This window comes from Rhinolophus sinicus, chromosome 6 (assembly GCF_057876585.1).
Source record: "Rhinolophus sinicus isolate RSI-liver-muscle chromosome 6, RSI-T2T, whole genome shotgun sequence".
Taxonomy (NCBI): Eukaryota; Metazoa; Chordata; class Mammalia; order Chiroptera; family Rhinolophidae; genus Rhinolophus; species Rhinolophus sinicus.
The window spans coordinates 45,075,482-45,096,291 of NC_142506.1; the positions used below are offsets into that span (position 1 = coordinate 45,075,482).

Here is a 20,810-nt window from a genome sequence, read left to right on the forward strand (position 1 = left end):
CCCTACACACAGCTCAAGGTCCCTGCCCCAGACAAGGCTGTCGCCACACCACCGATCGCACAACCAGAGGTGACAAGAGCAGCCAGGAAAACCCCAGGCCTGTGCCTCCCATCTCCGGCCTGCCTCGCACACATCACAGCCCCCCACACCCCGTTCCAGCTGACCCAGGACTCCCCTTCTTTCTCCTAGGGGTCCATGGCAGTACTTCTGCTCTCACACTGCTGTCCTCTTTAAACGACGTTTCATTCTTCCCAATGTTTGTTTCTAATTATTCCCAAATGGAGAGATTTAGAAGCAAAATCCTCATGGTTCTGGAAAAGATACAGCTTAAAGTCTGACCACATCTGCGTAGAAGCAGTTATTAGCAGGGTGTCACTGAGAACAACTGAAGAAGTGGGGTTGGTATGAGAAGTCTGAGACATAGTTAAACTATAACTGATGATTACGACAGACATGTATTTGATGAGAGTGTCCATTGTCGGGGAAATTCACTTCCGTGGGATACTTTTTCCCTCCTGATTACACATCAGTGAGGTCCTGCTATGTGCCGAAAATTCTGGGGGCTTAAGGGAAAGGGCTCGAGACACACATACAGGAAGAATGACTTTTTTAACTGAAAATCTGCTCATCGAACATACCTTTCAAGGTCAAACATACTAGAATGAAAGTTTGTATTATTTCTCTTCCTGATGATTTTAGTTTTGCTCTCAATGTCCTTACCTCACGACATCCTGGGGCCTGAGATATGATAACCAATGTCGATCACCGCGAGCCCAGACACTCCCGGTGAAGAGACTGAGCAAACAATGATGGTGTTCACCGTGGCACTGATTCCCTTTTGTCATTCCTGTGCAGAAACGGAGAACAGCTGCTGGAAGCCTGGAAAGGCATTACATTCTCCTCTATCCGTAAGACGGAGCTTAGGATTTTTCTAATCTGCAGCTACCCACTCTCACTTTGGATTTGTTTTGTTGCATATTTATTAATAACGCCACCTCATCAGTGCACCAAATGGCATCTTGCTGTATTCAGGCGAGTGTTCATCACTCAGAAGACCATCTGTCTACGAGCTCCACAGAAGGTTTAATAACCACGATCTAGGGAAGAATATATGGTCACATTATATCAAGTCAAATATTTACCCTGCTCAGTGTTTTAAACATGAACGTTCTTATCCAGCCATCACAAGTCAGACTTCATTACTATGCCAATTGCGGGGTATTTTTATCTTCTCTGTTTTCAAGCCAGTATAGAAATTACAATACCAGGGCAGCTTTACCCTAAGCGGACAGCACTGCCACTCACAAGAGTCCATGCGGCACCTTCACTGAGACAAGAAATTACGCTGACGGCAGCAGTATTTTCAACCAGAGAGGCGAAACACTATTTCACACATCAGAAAAACATTTGGAAAAAACAGCTGATTCTGCCTTTCCGAGCACTAATAATTGCGGCCGTTGTTGCTGCCGCTACGGTGAAAGCCGCTACGGGCCCATTTTCAGGCGTCTGACACCCGCTGTCTTCCTCATGCAGACAGCAGAACCCTGGGTGGGCAACTCTTCTCCACTGGGAGTGACAGAGCAAGGATGGCGGAGCGGCGTAGGGGTTAAACAGGCAGACACTAAAAGCACTTTTCAAAATGGTATTTAAAATAGTCAAGTATAGTCTTTAAAATAGTCAAGAATGTTCTTGACTATTTTAAGTTAAAAAACGAGGACAACATTGGAAGAGATATTACTGCATCAATCTTGCCGGTACCTGCCTGACGTAGCGAGTGTAGCTGAGGAACAACTCAACAGAAACAGTGGGTTGGGAAAGAGGTGAAGACGATGCAAAGAGCAAGGGCTTCAGAGAACAATGGCCTGAATGAGAACCTCTTCCCTCCACTTATTAGCCGGGTGGCCTTGGACCAACTGCCATCATCTCTGAGCCTGCTTCCTCGTCCGTAAAGGGAAATAAGTGAGATGACCCAGAACCAATTCTTTCTCCATCCAGAAGACGAGAAGTTTCGATCGGAAACACTCCCTGAGTTCAGGCTTCTTACACACTTAACAGGAAGCAGTGGGAGGCGCACGGGGTGAGGACACCGCACTGACGCTCCACGCTGCACAGGGCGGGAAACAACCAAACGGGGGAGATGCCAGCATCTGAAAAGTCAGCACAAGGGAAAAGCCGTGTGCGGAAACTGGTCCCACGCAGCACACACAGCAAGAGCTGAAGGAGGAGAGGTCCCAGCTGGGAGGCTGAGATGTGAGCAGCCCCCAAGGACGCTGCCACGCTGTGTGCAGAGACGGGAAGGACACAGCACGCCAGGCACTGACGGGACAGGGAAACGGGTGCGACTGCAGCAAATGACCCATGTTTAAGTGAAAAGGAGAAGCGGACGCTGGAAAGACTAGTAATTTAGGCTGAAGAGTTGAGCGTTAAAAGCCAGGCCAAGGCATTTTAACTTTATCTTGAAAACACCACGTTTTTCAGTCAGAGAGGGGATTCATTTATATAAAGAGTTTAGCCCCATTTCTAAACAAGTCTAAGCGGTGATTGAACGTGAGCTTTAATTAATAGCATTAATAACAACAGTAGGCTTCCATGTGCACTTACAAAGCATCATGTTCTTCTTGACTCTTTCAGGTATAAAGTCAAAACCAAGGGACGAGATTCGTGGCTCTCACTGACGTATGGGGTTGGCATCTGACACAGACTCGGAGATCTGTCAGTATTTGCTGAATAAAGAAATGCATATGTGATGGTTATCACAGCAAATGCCGAGGCAGGGGAAGAAAACTGGAGAACGGAGAAGGGAAGAGACAGGACCAATGGAGTGCAGATTCCATCCTCAGCACCCCTCACGGTGGTGCCAGCGCTTGTCTAAGGACTAGCTACTGGGGGGAATGGGCCAGGCGCCCCTGGGGAAGGGCCAGCCCAGGGTTTAGACAGAGGGGTTGTCCCACAGCCTGCTGGATTGCCACTCTTTCCCCTCATTTCAAAAACGAACCTTTTCTGTACCTTGTGAGTACTTCCTGTCTCAGTTATGAGACTGTAAATTCCTAGAGTACAAATCACATTTATATTCATTATGGAGCTGGAGCCATCAATGAGTGACCGATACAATTTTTCTAAATAAGAACAGATAGGCATCAACAGAAGTCAAACTTCTGGTAGCCCGGATTTCTTTCACTTGAGTTTTCATCACGCTTTACTCACTGGCGGCCCCGTGGTTCGTGATGAAAGACGCGTGGCGCCCGGGCCCGAGTGCAGGAGGCTTATCATCCACCCAAGGTGGCAAGACTAACATAGAAATCTTCCCACAGCACTGGGTTCTATCTCATCTCTAAAAGAAGATTCGTTTTTCCCAAACAATGAGTATGAAAGACCAAAATGGATGAATTCTAATTTTAAATTTCTATCCTGATCTCCTGTCTGTGCCACTTAGAGACAGATGCCAACAAGTGCTAAAGTCATTTAAATGCAGTCACCAGTGGAAATCAGGAGAGAAGGAAAAAGGAGGGAAGCTTGCAGGTTCACTAGAAGACACAGCACAACACTGGCAAGAGAGTCTGGGACTTCAGCAGGGACAGGAGCCCAGGCCACGAAGCAGAGGGGCTCACGCAGGGGAAAGTTCCGGTAAATGGCTGCTCTGAAAGCAGGGATTATGGAATATAATATTTACATTTAAAGTTCTATTTTTAACAAATTGACTTTAATCCAACCTCTCAACCAAAGCCTTCGGCAGGAAAACTTTCCACATTGTTTCCCTAAAAATAGTTTCCTTTATTCTTTCTCAGGAGACCAGTGAGACTTCCCTTCAGTTCCCTGTTCTAATGCAGAATGAAACAATCCCTTATTTTAACCAGCGTGCGCTATTTAGGTAATGCACACGTATCTTGAGCCTGTGGCACACGTGGGGGTGTTTTCTTTCTAGAAATGTGATCTGCATCCAGCCGTGTTTGACGTGCGCCCTGGCCGAGCAGCTGTCACTAGTGAGCTGGATGGCACACCCAGGCATTCCACGGAGTTTGTCAGTTTAATTTTATCTAACAGGCTAAACAGATTCAGTTATTTTTATTAAAATAACAATAAGGAAATAACTTCCAACAATGAATGTCTAAGTGAAAGAGGGTCTGCACATCGTACCTGTGGTCTGTAATTAGCGATATCAAATGTCCCCTTTTTCCTATTAACTATTTGGCTTGCCTCCTCATCAGAACTCCCTATGGAATAAAAGCAAATAAGTTAACCAGAAATTGAGTTTATAAATTTATGTACATTAATTGGTTAACTCTGGCAGAGGCTTTTCCTTTAAAGTCAGATGCAACACAAACATCTCAAAAGCTTCTAGGCTGGAAATCACGTCACTAATCTCAGCAGCCCTGAGAAAACAAAGGGCACCTAGGGGACAAGTTAAATCATCCAGCAAAACATATGTACCTTGCAGTTTTGTTACCCCCTCCCACCCGGTACCCAAAAGTAGACAGAAAAGGTTTCAGATTCAACAATTCACCTGCATGATAATTTAGGCCAGAGTGGCCCAATATACAGCTGATGTACAATCCACCTTTTCAACCCCGACTAGGCCCCCAACTGCTAAATGTAATCTCATAATTAGCATATGTAAGGGTAAAGGTCTGCACCATGACATCAGCTTCACAGAAAATCGGCAGATTCAACAAACAACCAAGTAGCCCACTCTGTCTTTGGAAATTCCACATACGTGAAAGGATGAAAAGGACATAACAGCAGGAGATAGTGGAGTCTACATTCTCAGTCCTAGAAAGCCCAAAAAGCATTTTGAACAAATCATTCTGTGAATTCTCCATTATAGGAAAGTCACCGGGGCGGGGGTGATCCATCCATCACAGGGTATTAACTCACAGGGGTACTGATAGAAAAAGTTTCTTCCCTAGCAACCTGGATACTGAGACAATGTCCTTGAATAGCATTTTGAAGTGAAGACAGCCCAAGTTAGCCCAGAAGATTGTCAACATTCAAGGATCGCCAAAACTTGGTGATGGCCCCTGAACAGCTAACACAGGATTCCTTAGCGATGACATTCCAGCCAAAGATAGCATAAGTGCTCAGTCTGAAATATCTGCCTCAAGAATTCAGGATCCACCGAGCTGTTCAAAGACTTTTAATGTGTACACTGTTATTCCAGCTGATACCTCTGCCTGTCCTAAAACCAACGGGAATAAACTGAACTGAACTGAGCTTCTGGCAGCGAGGGTTTTGCTAGCTGCCCCCAGGCCCTCCAGTTCCCTGCATCCATTTCATCTGTTGGAGCCCCAGGATTTTTGCTGGTGCTGCTGCTGCTGCTTGTTCCTTAAACAAAGATACCCAAACAATGTAATTAATCTCACTTACTTTTTTAAAAGCAAGACAACTCCAAAGGTTTTCTTCCCTCCCTTTCGTGGCAAGGTGGGGCCACAGTGCAGTTCAGCACACCAGGTGAAAATAAGTTTTGTAAATTGCTCTACATTTTGTAAATGTGCCGACACTGAGGTGGGTGGACTCCCCACAACTCAGGAGGCAGCTGTTCACGCTGCATACACTTCATTCAGATATGTGGGAACCAGACCGGTAAGCCTGTGGTCCGGGAAAACTAACAGACAGAAACAAGATGACGTCAGAAGAAATGAGGTATCACCGGGAGCTGTTTTCCATCTCACTTGAGTCTCTGAACTTTGCTTTGTAAAACTAGGCTCCTGTCTCCTACGAGGAATCCAAAAAAACAACAATGCTGAAGGTCTCCAAGTTAATGAACCTCAGTGTCAGACTTAAGTCTGCAAAAAAAAAAAAAAAAAAAGACGATTTACCTCCAAAAAGTTAAAGCACACTTTTTAAAAAGTTCATGTCACTTCCCTCGATCTTTTGACACTGAGATACTAAAATCACAATGAGTACAGGATAGAGGCCAGGGCAGACACCAGCCAGCACTTGTGACAGCTCTGGGGCAGAGTCAGGAACCAGAGAAGGCATCCCACTCCTGACACCAAAACAAAAACCCCCAAAAAACAAACAAAGAAAGAATGGAGAAAGGATCCTACGCCCAACAAAGGTAAATTTTCACCTGTCCTCCAGCAGCGAAAGAAGATGAAAGTACTAAAGAAGGCAGCTCAATAAAATAATGGCACAGAAGGAGGTGAGAGGCCAGCCCAGCACCTGTCAAATCCCAGTACCTGGCAGGTGAGGGGGGAGGTATGTACTGAATTGCTGTCATTTCTATCACACAGACTCAGGAGGCACAAAGGGTGACCGGGAGGGTATAACAGTGAACGCCTGCCATGGGCTGGGCTCCAGTGAAGTCTTCCATTTTATGTAAGACACCCTATAACATAATTATCGGGGCTCAAAGAGTGTGGGCAGGGGGTTAACTGTAGTCCAGGGCCTGCAAATCTCCTTGTGCTTCCTCCTGTCATGCCCGCCAGCCAGGACTTCAGCCCGTGTTCCGCTTCCCACTGCTGAGCCCTGTTAACCCAAAGTCCAGGCCCTGTCGAGTCTCCATAGTCCCCAGGAACATGTGCCCTCCATCTCCTGTGTCTTCCATTCTCCCTTCCCGTGTTTGGGAAGCCCTGGCTCTTGTCCTCTGCTGCGTTCCAGCAGACATCACCCCACATCACCACCACTTACTTCCGTGCTTGTCTCTCCCGCTAGACTGAGAATCTAGAAAGGAGAGACATCTATCCAAGTGTGTATTCTCTCCCCCGGCCTCACAAGGTACCGGGCACAGTGAAGGTACACAACTGTCAGGAAAGGCAATACCTCTGCCAGCCAGCCCCGAGCTAATGGGCACCAGCAGGCCTAACGCCCTGTGCCAGGGGACACTGACGGCTCCGTGACCAGTCGGTAGACAAATCATATATTTAAACATTTGGGTGGAATATTTTTAAATAAATTAGTATATCCACATCAGCAAGGTAAGTTTCTATGGACAGTAAACCACAACAAAGAAACAGCCTTCAGGGAAAAGGTGACAAGTCACAACAGCATTGTTCCAGCAGAACCCTACCTGGGAGGCACCTGTCCTGGGCTTTCCCCTAATCGTCTATCCCAGAAAGCTTAGAAATAAGATGTAAACTTTAAAGAGCCCAGAGTCCTGTAAGATTCGACTGCATCCTAATTAATGGCAAATATAATTAAAGAAAGTTTGGGACGGGGACTGGGGACAGGGACGAACGAGAATCCTGGAGCAAATGCTGGCACAGGGCGAAGGACCCTCAGCCACTGGCCGTCTTCTCCTCTGACGCATCCTCACCTGAACCCAGTGACTGACTGTTCAGTTCTGCAGGCTCCCCGCTCCGCCCACAAACGCACGTGCAGCCTGCAGACCTCAGCCCCCCTTCAGACAGCGTGGGGGGCTGAGCAGAGCTGGCGCGCAGGTTTGCGGGATCCCATGTCCTTGTCAATGACCAGGCGCACGTCCTGTGACACACTCAGCCTGAAGGGGAGACCCTCCCCCGGCAAGAGATGGCGATGCATGCAAGGCTCAATTAGCATTTTTGAGCAATGAAATGCTTTTTAATGAAGGTGTGTACATTGTTTCTTAGACGTAATGCTATCGCACACTTTATAGACTACGGTGTAGTGTAAACATAACCTTTACAGGCCCTGACTTGTTCGATTGAGGCACTGGCTGTACTGTGGGGGCCTGGAGCGGAGCCTGCACGACTCCGAGGTACGCCGTCCCCTAAAGCAGCAAATGCTCTACTGTCAGAATGAGCTCCAATGTTCCTCCGAAAGGCGACGTCAACGCAGATAGAAGATGACGGTATCTGCTCCTCGGGAAAATGAAAGCTCTGTGATTCAGGGAGGGTAGTACCTACACATCAGCAAATCAATCTGGAAACAAATGTCCTTCCTGATGGTTCTCCCAATTCGTCCTTGACTTTTATCTCTGTCTGATCTGTCCTCTCTACAACACACAGAAATGCTGGACTTTCATGACCTACAAAAGAATGAGCTCAAACAGAATTACAGAATTATCCCTTGGCCAGTCCTGTGTTACCAGCAAAGAGCCTTAGTGTGAGTTAAAAAAGAAAAAAAGAGTCTTCCTGTGATGTGCTGACGGTGGCAGCAGTGTGGCCAGCCAGCCATGTTACTGTCCAGCAGCCTAGAAGGACAGAACCCCTTAACCACCTCCTCCCCCAAACCAAATCCCAAACCAAGTAGTTAATAGGAAATCTACAATCTGCTCATTAGCGATTTATTTAACCAAATAGTAACACTTGAAAGAAGCCGTAGCTCCTGTCAATCATATCTCCCACTGGTCTATCATAAAACCCCTGGGAAAGCACATTTAATTCAGGGTCGTCTTTGAACCACCTGCCTGTCAGGGTAGTGAGTACTCACACACAGACCCTCGCAAAGTGCACAGCTCCTCAGATACAGGGAGGTGTCCGATGCAGCTTGGTCTTCATGGAAAGGAAGTTGCTGCTACAGGTCAAGCTGGTCAGCAGGCAGAACCTGGGGCTCTCACAGCCTGCGCATCTGGCAGATGTGGGCGGGGGGGGCAGCAGTGAGGGGAGGAGGGGCCAGGCCCCGCCGGCCGATGGGGTCCCCCACAGCAGTACCAGGCCCTGGGCTGGGCTGGTGGTAAGTTCTAAATTCAGCCAGAAATGTAAGCAAAGTGGATGTAATTTCTCAAAGGGACAGAATCCTGAGTGGTGCCGTGACTGGAAAAATATCAAAATGGAACACTGGGATATTAGGCAATGTAAATCATCCCACTAAAGATTGTGGGTTTTAGAACTGAGATATTTATGAGGAGGAAAAAAGTAGAGAAAACAATGCGTGTTTTTCAGCTAGAATTCTAGATTTAGAATCCTGAGCTGGAGTTTTAATAGATAAAAAAGCCTTTTTTAAAGCATTAAGCGCTCATTCATCAAACATTTATTAAGCACCCACCGAGTGCCAAACATACTGTGACGCTTACACATTTGTTCACACCTATAAAAAGGGCCGGCTGGTTACAGACATGCCCTGCTCACCCCAGTTCCCTCCGAGACGCCGTCTCCACATCAATAAGAACACGTCAGAGTATGAAGGCCTGGACCTCCTTGATGAAGGACATAAATGACCACCCATCCATCTATGTTCTGTTCCCACCCCACGTAATTACCTACTGGGGTAAAAGAGAGTCACTGTGTGACCAGGACAGGGACATTTAGGCCTTTACTCGCCGGCCTCAGCCCGTCCCCTACCTGCTCTGTTGAATGAAACCTGCTAAGGAGCCCACCAGCATGCAAAGCTGCCCAGAGCACCCACTCGACATGAGCAGGAGACCAAGACAATGGCAAACACAATACATCCAACAACAGTTCTTTCAATACACAAGTCACTGGATCGCATACGCACTTCCTTTGCATTTGGTCCTGCGCTGGGCGAGAACACAGGTCATGTGTTCATCCTACGTCCCTCCCTGTCACAGGGACAAGCGCAGAGTCCCACTGACAGGAGAAGGAAACCGACGGTGCAGAACAGCATGCTGCCTGAGGCCAGGATGCACAGCCCAACTGATGTCGTCCCTCCTGCACACAGCGCAAGTGCAGGCCACAGATGTTTACCTCTGACTGGTGGTCTGAAGTGTGACCCTGGGCAAGTTACTTGTCATTGCGAAGTTCTGACTGTCCCGTCTACCCAAGGAAGCTCTGAATTGCACAGCTGCTTCCTAGACAGTCCACGGTCCTCACGGACAGTGGCATCAGAATGATCTTGGTGACAATTCCATTTACCGGCCCCACTTTAACTGAATCAAAATCCAGGGGCAAGAGTGAAGGGACCAGAGCGTAGTGTGTGGACTGGGCCCGGAATGAACAGCTCTCCAAAGGCCTTGGGTGACTCTTGCTACGCAGCTTTGGAAATTCTAAGCCCCTTCAGGGCTGGCGGTGAAGGGGAAGCCAGAGAGCCCGCCACCTGGAGGGTCCCCACTGCTCCAGGCTTCCTGAGAGGCCCTGGACGATAACCATGCCCTCAGCCTGGATGAGCTGCTAGATCAGCTACAGGCCCCAGAGGACTGGAGGGCAAGGGACCCAGAGAACGACCCAAGAGGAGAAATGGGGGACACGGTGCAAACGGAGCTGGGAAAACCAACACCCTCCCCTCAATAAGTTAGGCCTGCCTTATGGTGACACAGGTCCCAACGGCACATTTCAAAAGCCAAGGAGAAGCATAAATCTACAACAGAAAGAAGGAGTTCCATACTGTCTGCATTCACCATGGACGTCGTGGGATAACCCGGAGTCTCCTCTCACTAAGCTCTGCTGGAGAAAATCTTTACTTGGCTAACTGCCTGGCTGAAAATCAGTTCAGGAATGATCTTTATGAAGATATGTACTTGAAAAAGTCAAAGCTACGTAGCAGTAACTTTAATACACTGCCTAAGACAGTATTTGAATGGAGGGAGGTACAGTAAGGGAAGAAGAGAATCGTAAATAACATCCAATCTCTTCTGTGGACACATTACGGCATCGCACTATTTCACAGTGACAGACTGTTCTTCCAGTCCACGTACGAGGAACCTCATGTTTCTGCCCCCTAATGAGCTGATGCATGTTTCTGAGAAGGGGTGAGAACTCAGCCAGGCGACCACAATAACACTTAGCACTGGCTTGATCTGTTTAGTCCACCTAGTAAGCTGAGTGGACACGGACACGCTCTCAGCGAAGTAAAACATCTTTTTAGACAGAGAACAGAGATGTAAGAACAAGAAGATGCCTCACATGTTCACTTCCCCCAGCACTACTACGCATATTTTAGCACATTTTAAAAGGAAAACGAGAAGAGACAAAAATTAGCAACCTAACAAACACCTGCGAAGCGACGTGTCTAGAAACCAGGACACGGGTGGAGCGTCTAGTAGACATCTGCCATCGCCCATCAGCCGCCAAACCACTGTATTTTTTAGCTATTCATCCACTTTCTAAAGAAGAAACAACAAAAAAATCCTACGTGGCTGAACTGTAAGGCGGGAGAGCCTACTTGTAACTCGGCCCTTGTCGGCAAAATCCTGCAGCCTCAAAAGGTTCAATAGCCTTTTATAAACCTATTGTGTGGGTTCGCGCCTAAAAATAGTACGGCTGGGAAGGCAGGTCACGCTGAGGAATAATTCCTACATAGGACACTGCCAAGCAACAGACAGAGGGATGGCGGACTCCAGGGGTCCTCGCAGGCTGCGCCTAAGCCCCTGTGGCCATCTCCCCACCTGGAGGCGTCCAGGTCCCTCACCTTGTCTGAACACAGCAGACCTCACAGCCCACACAAGAAGGGGGCGGGGCAGGAGGGAACTGAACCACACATCTGTGGGACCACCACTTCTAAGAGGTCTTTCTGCCCTCCCTGAAACGAATGTGGAGGTGAGGATCGCATTATAACAATGGCTGAGTCTGGCCCTCTCAAGTTCCCCATCTTCACTGCCCATCAGAATCACCTGGGGAAAGTGTTTAAAAATATAGCTTCAGAAATTCAGTTTTTGAATATCAGTTTTAAATAATAGGCATTGGTGTTTTTAAAAGCTTTTCAGGTGATTCAGATGGGCAGCCAGGGCTGAGAACCATGCTTAACACAACAAAGGCTTTTAGGCCACGTAAGGTTCACGGCGCAGCTGAGAGGTAGGCAAGGAAAATGGGCAGGGAGGGTGGGTACTAGGGACTAAGCCTGCAGAGGATGGGCCGCCAGAGACCAAGGGCGCTACTTGTCTCCCCACCTGGATCAGAAGGACAGAAGGAAACTCATTTCACAATACGCAGCTACCGAGATGGTCAGATATGATCACAGGGTTATGAAAAATTAAAATCTAAATTTGTGTTTCCTCAAAAATAAGACCTAGCCGGACAATCAGCTCTAATGCATCTTCTGGAGCAAAAATTAACATAAGACTCGGTCTTATTTTGTAAAATAAGACTGGGTCTTATAATATAATATAATATATAATATAACATAATATAATATAACACAGCATAGCATAACATAACATAATATAATGTAATAAATATAATTAATATAATATAATATAACATCGGTCTTACATTAATTTTTGCTGCAAAAGACACATTAGAGCTGATTGTCTGGCTAGGTCTTATTTTCGGGGAAACAGGGTTGTAATATTCCTTCTCACTACTCAATTTCTATTTAGCATTTGCTTTTCCTTTCCTCAATATATGTATGAAAAGAAGGATTCTACCTTGAAATTTTACTGTGGGGTCAGGACAAAGCTGAGATAGGAGAATAACAGTCTTTCCAACTGACTTTAGTTTATTTTTCAGATAGAATCAAAAGGAAATAAAAGAGCTGTATCAGTCATAACAAGCATTGCCTCATTGAATTCGGATAAAAATCTTTCAATAGATTGTTACCTCCATTTTGCCAATATCAAAACTGTGGCACATAAAAGATTAAGTATATCTTTTACATAACATTAAGTAATAATCTGACAACCTGTTGCCATCCAATTTAAAATGAAGGTTCTATCGCGTTGTCACTAAATCCTACTATTTTCACCAAGCCCATTTGCCAGATGTTTGTTCTGCAAACACATCGGGGCCAGCAGGGGCTCCGAGCTAAGAGGCGGGTGCTAGCATCTATGGACTCCACAGGCAGCACTTATGGCGCAGCTCGGATGAGCATCTCGAGCATCTCTGTCCTTGGAAAGCCTGCATCTATCTGCCGGGCAGGTCAGACAGTCAGTCACAGGAGAGGGTACCTGCCAAGGGCTTAGGACCGAAAGTGCTCACAATCGCTAGCTATTGTCATCAGGACACAGAGTAGGGCCAGAATCCAAGGGGCTGATCCTAGGTCCCTGTCACAAGTATTAGTAGGTCATAAAATATAAAAACAACACATTTCACTGCATACATAGCCTCTCTACTTCTGTCTCTCTCTAAATAAACCGCTCACGGAATGGATGGCCACTATGCCTTCACTTCTGTTGGTGTGAAGGGGACCCAATGACCCAAGACCCTATAGCCTCCTGGGCACAGGAGTGTGAGGTCCACGGGCTGTGTGAGTGTGGAGTGCCCCTCAGAAGGATGGTTCCATGTCAGCTCCTATCAGACACGGCTAATTACCAAGGAAAGTGTTTTTATTGAGGAAAAGCAGTTATTTTACTTCAGAATCAAAATCTTCACGCTATCCATTGTTCCTTACTGCATGTTTCCTTTATGAAATCTTCCACTGATATTTCCTCCAGAGAAATGTTTAATAAAAGCAAATAAAGGAAAGAAAACAAACCATGCTGAGATTTACCTTACAAAATTACAATGTGCTTTGTGAAAAGCCCTGTGACTTTCAGGTTCACGCGCTGAGAATGGTGTTAGCAGCCTTTCACTAAGGGAATATACAGAACTACATCTTTATAATATGGCACTATAAATGTTTTTCAAAGAATAGCACTGTAGAAGACATACAAATTTGGCAAATTTTAAACATTTCGTAATGAGAATATTCCAACCTTCACGTCAGTCACATTCACCTTTCCTAGGGGCTGCAGAATTACCAGTTAAACTAGGAAGCTGCTTAAGTGAAGATTCAACTAACAGGAAGAGACCACTATTCAAAACCGCAGGGAACCCTCCTATATTGTGAGGGGCTCCATATGCCAAGTGGGTCTTCGGGCCATGGGTAGGTCATTCATTCAACACTCATCTGACTATCAGAACACACAAGAATTGTTTCATACTCTTCTTGTCCACATTCTAAAAGTTTTGTTAGGATTCTATCTGGTCTTACACATAATTTCAGTGTGTTTATCTTTATGGGTGATCGATAAAAGAATAAATGGACGTTATCAATGTAACTGAACAAGCTCTTCTCTTTGATTCTTCTCACGTCCACCTGTAGGATCGAATCCTGAAATCTGTGTAAGATATGATGGATGACTCAGCCTTCTCCTTTGTCACTGGCCCTGGGGACACTGCCACAGTGAGCTTCAGGCTCCAGAACTAATCAGCTATGTAACCTTGAGCAAATCATCTAACCTCTCTGGCCCTCAGTTTCCTTATTTTAAAATGTGGCTAGCAGTACCTACTTCAAAGATTAGGTACTACTTAAGCAGATAGGTAAAGTACTAAAATATTATGTACCATACAGTTACCAGCAAGCAAATCACAGTGTCATAATGTCCAGTAAGAATCATTAGGCAGAAGAGAAAATGGCCCGCAGAAATATTGCAAATGAGACTAAGTGTCTGTCACACTGAATCATCAAGTCCCTCTCATGTGATCAGGTTGATCAGATTTACATTTGGGGAAAAAATTACTTGTCATGTAACAGACCTAAAGCACATGTCATTTATTCAACTAGATAGAACCAAGTGGTAAGAACAGAAATTGGAAAAGGAAAAGGCACAAATCCCTAGTTATCAAGAAAATTGTATCTTGTCAATTAAGAAAGGTAATTCCAAGTGCAAAACAGAATTTTTTTGTGTCTGATTAGCATGAATCAGTCCACAAGAAAGCAGAGTGTGGACCCATCCAATTAAAGACCAAATCCTACTGATTCAGTGGGGTCAGGTGCTCCAGAGAGGAGGGTTTTCTGGGGCTGAGAGGAAGCTGAGGGAGCCGAGGGCTGCCCCGGAGCACGAGGACAGCGGGGACACACAGAGGACACTTTGCCCAGCCTGCCCTGTACCCTCGGACACCTCCCAAAATTCTCATACGCTATGGGACCATGTGCAAATCCACCAAATGGTCTCTTCCCACACATCGTTTTTGCAGTAATGAGTGCACCACAAGGCATGTGTCTAAACGTGTGCAGGCGTGTGATGAAGTGCCCCGCGCATGGTGGGCATCGGCCGGATACCGAGACCACCACCACCTCAGCTCACTAGTATTCTCCACGTTTGATGATTACAGCGATCGTGTCTTTGATTAGAACTAGCTGTATATACTTCCTCTTCTCCAGTAGATTACTAACTCGTGACAAGGAAGGGCCGCATTTTAATTCTCTTATTTCCCTTGGCACCTGAGTACGCCACTTACAGAAGTTGCCCAATGAATATTTACTGAACTAAATCGCCCTCCAGGGTGTGTGGGACGGGAGGGCCCAGTCTGCCTCCCCTGAGGTCTTCAGATTTTAAGATCATTTGCCTGAGGTGGCCAAGCTTTCCAAATCTGGCTGATAGCAGGATATGAAATGAAATGTTTCTGAATGTCTGGAAGATGTTTGTGTTAACTGGCCTTTAAATTCCAGGAGGGTAAGCAGCAAAAACGAACATGAGGAAGAGACGTGAGGTCACCTAAACATTTTATACACAGGCTAGTGCATTTCCCAACGTCCGGGCATCTGAGTTAGGAATCAGGTACCATCGTAATCAGACAGATTCCTGACGTCCTGATCCTGGCAGCAGATGGCACCGCTACTGAAGCACATGACATCGTTCCCCCAGCAGAGAGATCTAGTAACCACAATGTTTCTTCAGAAACTTTGGGCAGGACAATGAGAAATGTATTAGTCTGAGAATGTTTTAAGTAAATGGGGATAAATTATGGACCCCTAGAGGTCCATCTGAGTCGTGGAATTCTAAGGGCCTTACGAAATTAGGCAAAAGAAAAAAGGACAGGATAGAAAGGAAGCCTAGCACCCCTGCCGATACTTATTTTGGTTCGAAAAAGGTAGAGATGGTTGAAGGTAAAGTTCAGAGCAGAGTGGGAGAAACAAGATATTCCAGGCTTCAAGACAACACCTTTCTGATAAGAAAATGCCCAAGGAGTTAAAAATTCTTACCAGAAATCTGAAGGCTGAAATACACACACTGTGCATGATGGTCCCAAGGATTTGCATATCTTGAAAATTCTATGCAGCATTGTAAGGACAAGAATTTGGAGCTCAGCCCACACTTTTCCTAGGAATCCCCCATGATAATAACTGATTTTTCCCACAAAACAAGCCCCCTAATCCTCTGATAAACAAGCTTCTGAGCCTTTATGATCGTTAGTTAAATAAGTCCTAATTCCATCAATGGGAAGTGAGGACCCGCAATGGTACACCATTTATACAGGATTATGGAACAAGTCAGCCACTAAACCGGTGTGTCGCCTCCTCAGTTCTCATACTATTACACAATTTATAGATTTCAAGCAACGTACTCTTTATGTAAACATTTATGGAAGAATAAAAGTCCTTGCAAAAGAGAAAATAAAAGAACCATAGCAAATGAGCTTCATTCATACTTTTTAACAACAAATATGTTGTACTGACTTATGAAGTCCTCTTTAGTTGGGGCATAATTGTAACCCATCTTCAGATCACATTGGAAATGGATTTTCAACCCAGAAAAGCACTGGTAAAGAGCAGCCTAGTTGTTATAGCAGCAGATGCTCTTAAATAATCCGTGGGGATTCACATCATTAACAACTCAAACGGTGGCAAAAAAGAAAGAAGACAATAACTAAGAATTTGCAAAAATACTTGTTTGCATCATGTGACAAAAAACTAATATCCGGAATAAAGAAGTTTAAAAACAAATCAGTACATGCAATAATCCAAAAGATAAGTCGGCAAAAGAAAGACAAGTGGCCAATAAAAGTACCTAACTACATTAATTTTTTAAAAAGAACATAAATATTAAAACAATGAAACAATTAAATAAAAAACAAATAAAATATTGAGCTTACTCACTGTTGGTAAAGGCTAGAGGCTCACACATAAGTCACTGACGGAATCACAATGGACAGAACCTATCTGACGGGCAGTCTAGCAATAGCCACCAAAATTCTACGTGTGTTGTACTTTTTCATACAGGAATTCCATTCCTGGGAATTTATACTAAAGAAAAAGTTGTGAGGAAAGAGTGAAGAAATAAAACAGAGTCACAACAGTCAAGCCGCTAAATTTCTAAAATCAAGTAGGCTGAGGCATGAGGACACGATTCCATTCTTCCCTTAACCAGCCTGGGAACTCCACTTCTGAACTTTCGGTCCTGTGTCAATGCCTGGAGATGTCTGCAAACCCTATGCACAGCTGTCTGAAGCACGTAGGATGGAGTGTTCACATATCCAGACCACCTGCCAGACCACCTGACATCCGTTATCCAGACCACTGGTCACCTAGACGAACCATCTTGGATCAATCCAGAGGACTGATTCTTCTCAAGAATGTTGTCTTTACTATAAGAACCTCGCTTTTCTTTCTTCTTTGGAACAGCCTGGGTATTGCCTAGTTGTGTTTCTGATATGCAAATCCTAAGACCCTTGAATAAAATAAATCTTTGTCACTATTTCCTGCCATGACCTCCAGACTCCTTCATGCTCAACTGACAGTTGTCTAAATCTGTATACAGATTTAGGGCCCAATACTGACAAGTGCCACAATGTTCTTCCATAGTTACATCAAGTATGGTATATTCACACAATGAAAGCCATTTTGTCATTGAAGAGATTAAGTAGGAACTGCTAAGATGTTAACAATGAAAAGATCTCCAAAATATACTAGTAAGTGAAAAAAAGCAACTGGCAAAATAGTATGTATTGAATAATCCCATTTGTCATTTTGTTTTTTTAAAAGGTATACATGTAGATTTAAAAGAAAGTCTCTCAACAGTGATTGCCTTTGGGGCGTGAGATTATAGCAGGGGTTATGCTCTATATATTCTGTGTTGTTTGAACTGAATGCACCTATAAACTTAAAAACTAAAGAACATACATTTTGACAAAATGAAGTAGACTTACAGTTATGAGCAGGCAGTACAAATGTTTATACAGTTGCATATTCTATAATATCCCCATAACTTCACTCATCAAAATTAACCATGAAGAGATTAATCTGGAAACAGTGTCTCCAGGTTTGCTGCTGCACACATCTGACGGGAGAAAACCTGGAAAGTGTCACCCCCAGGCAGCAGCTGTGTCCCCACCATCCTCAGGAGCAGGGAAGGACAGAGACCAAGCAGAGCTGTGCCAGGCAGCAGGAGGGGCCCCTCGTTTGGCCAGAGGCTGGTAACAGAATGAACTTGTCAGCCGGCTTCAGTGCAGACCAAGGAAGCAGGAGGGACAAGTCCAGCTTCACGAAGTCAGGCTCTTTCCTTAAAACAGACCTAGGGAATAGCTCTCCTTTCCTGAGCTGAAATGAAAACCATCTCCCTCTATTGTTATTTCCACGTCAGCATTTATCCAGGTTCCAATGCTTTCCTTAGTACATCGTCCAAGTCTTCTGAGTCACACAGAAGAGGGAAGAGTCTTCTCAGGCTGAGTCTCTTTACTATTTGTTTCCCTGATTCCTCCCCTCTCTCCTGGAAAGAGTTTCACAATCTGACCACTAGAAATATGTGTACTTTATGTTGTTGTAATTTGTAATGAGAAAACGTGTGATGGAGATGTACTCCCTCTTTCCACGATACTTGGCCACTGTCAAAGTGATTATCCACTTAAAAACATTTTTAAATGCAGCCTCCCAGGCCACAGACTTGAAAATGCATCAACATGCAGACATGACAAAAGCTGTGGAAATAAAGATGATCAAGTGACAAGGCCACTGGATGCAGGACATGAGCCCAGGCTGGAGCCTGCATGGGACCCTATCAGGACACTTTCGGGTCAGATGATAATATTGGAATACAGATAACAGCCTGGGTGTAAGTAATCAACCAATATGACATTATCCCCAGTTGACTGCTGAACTATCGTTAACTAAGTGCATACCTCTATTTTTAGGAAATACACAGTGAAGCACTTGGAGGGTAAAGGGCCATGATATATGTAACTCATCCTTCAATGGTGCAGAAGGAAACTGTGTGTGTGTGTGTGTGTGTGTGTGTGTACAGACAGACAGAGAGAAGGATGGTAATCCACTTTGGATAATCCAAGGCCAGAAACCAAATGTGACGGGGGACAGTTAGGTCCGGGAGCTTCTTTACAAACTCATTTCCTGCTGTTACAGAAAATGCAGTACCTGTGAACACACACAAGCCAGGCAGCAGCTAACTCTGCCTTTATTCTATGTCCAAAGACGGTGTTTAAGGTGACACCACCGGGCTCCAGGCAGAGCCGGCTGAACCTCATCAGGAAGCGTTGGCCCTCGTCCTCAACCCCGCTCTGTCCATCACCTTCCTCATGTAGGGGTTCAGAACAAGTCACCCCAAGATGTGACTGTGGTATTTGGATTATTTTGAGCCAAAGGCAACTGAGATCCTACAGACTCAAGGAAACCTCTGCTTCCTCTTAACTACCTAGAAGAATTTAAATGAGGAGCATTGTCCATAATAAGAGTGACCACCAGAAACAGCACACATGCCCTATCTAGAGGGCAGGGCAGACTACTAGTTACTGACCGTCTGCTCTTTTTATTGTCCAGTTATGACCCTCTGAAGCCCCAGGTGCTTGACTTCAACCTTAGCTCAGAATGTCATACGAGGTTGGATAATTAAGTTCATGAACTCATCCTAGAACAAGTGCTACATACTCACTACGGTCACCTTCCAAGTACCCACCTTGGGAAGCTATGCACTGACGCCAGTGCCTAGTCCACCCTTCAAAGCAATTTTGGAACTCTTTTTCTGGAATGGCCATCAGAGCTGTCATCATATTACACTTGAGGTCCTAAATATTACCCAAATGTCTGTCTTTCAATATTTCCTTTAGCTTCGGGTAAAGAAAGAAGTCATTGGGGGCCAGATCAGGTGAGTAGGGAGGGTGTTTCAATACAGTTATTTGTCTACTGGCTAAAAACTCCCTCACAGACAGTGCCCTGTGAGCTGGTGCATTGTCGCGATGCAAGAGCCATGAATTGTTGGTGAAAAGTTCAGGTCGTCTAACTTCTTCACGCAGCCTTTTTAGCACTTCCCAATAGTAAACTTGGTTAACTGTCTGTCCAGTTGGTACCAATTCATAATGAATAATCCCTCTGATACCAAAAAAGGTTAGCAACATTGTTGCAACAAGTTCGCAAACTTAATTGTCAGACCTCGTATATACACTGCTTTCCCTTTCTGTCTCTGAAAGGCTCATGGATGTGGGGTTCCCATACGTACATATGTAGTTACATTTGTTACTTTCACTTGTTAATCGGCTCATGCAGATTGAATTATCAGACCAGCTGGGAGACCTGTGAAGGGTAGAGGAGGGTCCACCCCCCCTGCCCCACTGACAGAGACCTCTCGGTGCAGGCACCCCCCCCACCCCCCGTCACGCTCCTCCAATAGGACGGCAGCCTTCCTGCAGCCCTTCACCCACCACTACACTCCCACTTTGTCCGTGTAATCTAAGGGACACTCATGTAGACATGTTTGAACCAATTTAAAACTCATCCTTTTAAACACATCATGGAACGCTCATAGGAGCTTGCTAGTGACGCCTTTTTAAGTTCCCAAATTTAGGCGATTCCAGAGCTCAGTGGAATGCTCACACATGCTTGCTGCAGGGAGTGAAAACATCAGACATTCGATCCGTAAGTCAAGGGGAACAGAAACAATGTAGGAAGGAAGGGATGGAGGGAGGGAGGAAGAGAGGCAGGGCGAGAAAGAGGGAGGGAGGAAGGAAACATTAATGGGATACACGAGCCCGTTTAAAACTCCAAGCGGCTGACTGGGGTGAGGAAGCTTACCTCAGGGCAGACAGCAGGCTCCACGCACAGCCAGGACAGGACAGGACGCTGTAAGACAAGAAAGGGACCCAGTCAGAGAGACGAGTGGTCAGCAGTTTTCAAAGTTGGTCTGAGGATCCCCAGGGGAGGGAGAGGTTCCAAGACCCTTCCAGGGGCCCCTCAGGTCAAAACCATTTTCACAAGGACACCAAGCCATTCACCTTGTCACTCTCCTTCTCTCCAGAGGGTGAGTAGCATGTCACAGCACCAAAGACCTGAGAATCCAGCTGAATTCTCTTAAGCCA

General features: G+C 45.5%; 1 protein-coding gene across 3 annotated transcripts in view; it reads right to left on the minus strand.

Moving 5' to 3' along the window:
• The window catches only part of SIPA1L2 (signal induced proliferation associated 1 like 2), a 202,634-nt gene that overhangs the window by 138,836 nt on the left and 42,988 nt on the right, over positions 1-20,810 (minus strand). For all 3 annotated transcript variants that reach the window (XM_019712891.3, XM_019712888.3, XM_019712889.3), the window contains exon 2: positions 20,527-20,574. The gene's annotated coding sequence lies outside the window, so the exon portion shown is untranslated. The remainder of the gene's footprint in view (positions 1-20,526; positions 20,575-20,810) is intronic.